The following is an 806-nucleotide window of genomic DNA, read 5'->3' as shown; positions in this document are numbered from 1 at the left end:
AATTTCCTTTGTAAATTTCTTTTTCTTTGTGGGGACGTGTTACATAGCCTATGATTTCATCATCCTTTGTGTAATTTTAACGCACAGTATGCTGCATGTTTGATCACGAGCGTGTTCTGCCTCAGTCCCCCCCTTCTACCGTTATAGTAGATTAAGTCGACATCTCTGTTATCCAGAGCGGGATTTTCAGCTCTCTGTCCCCATCGGTTCATTTGCGCGTCCTTATTACAAGTTGTATCAAGCTCTCCTGGCTCCTATATAATGAGCTCAGTCTCTGCATCATTGCCACTTAGATCTGCTCCTCATTTTGTTCACATCTCTGTCCTCCACTGTAAAATTATTATTATTGTGAGTGCTCAAGAAATCTCCAAACATCTAGCAGCTGTGTGTAATTTGAGTATAACTGTTGTTGTATTTTTTCTTGTACTGTGTAGCATAAGGTTAATTCTTAGGCCTAGTGAGGTTTTGATTAATGTTGGGTTATGTCAGTTATTTTTGATAATAGTTTGTATCTGTAATTATTTATCTGGCATTCACTGAGTATTATCTGGTATCTCATTTTATCAGGGCTGACTTAGATAAATTTACTCTTGCTAATTTCGTGTTAATAGAGGCTATTGCAGTTAACCATATATTTAACCTGTTTTTGCCATTACATTATCCTTATGAGTCCTGAATGTTTTGTTGTTAATTTAAGCATTAAACTTTAACTTGTAATTTTACCTAACTCTTTTGTTTTGAACCTGGAACTTTACGGGACAGTAGTGATTTTTAGCGTTCTCACTGAAAGTGTACGTTATCTTTCT

Source organism: Coenobita brevimanus, chromosome 8 (genome assembly GCF_032717465.1).
Source record: "Coenobita brevimanus isolate Jiangsu-jjx chromosome 8, ASM3271746v2, whole genome shotgun sequence".
In the NCBI taxonomy this organism is placed as follows: domain Eukaryota; kingdom Metazoa; phylum Arthropoda; class Malacostraca; order Decapoda; family Coenobitidae; genus Coenobita; species Coenobita brevimanus.
Note: the sequence above shows the minus strand (reverse complement) of the source record.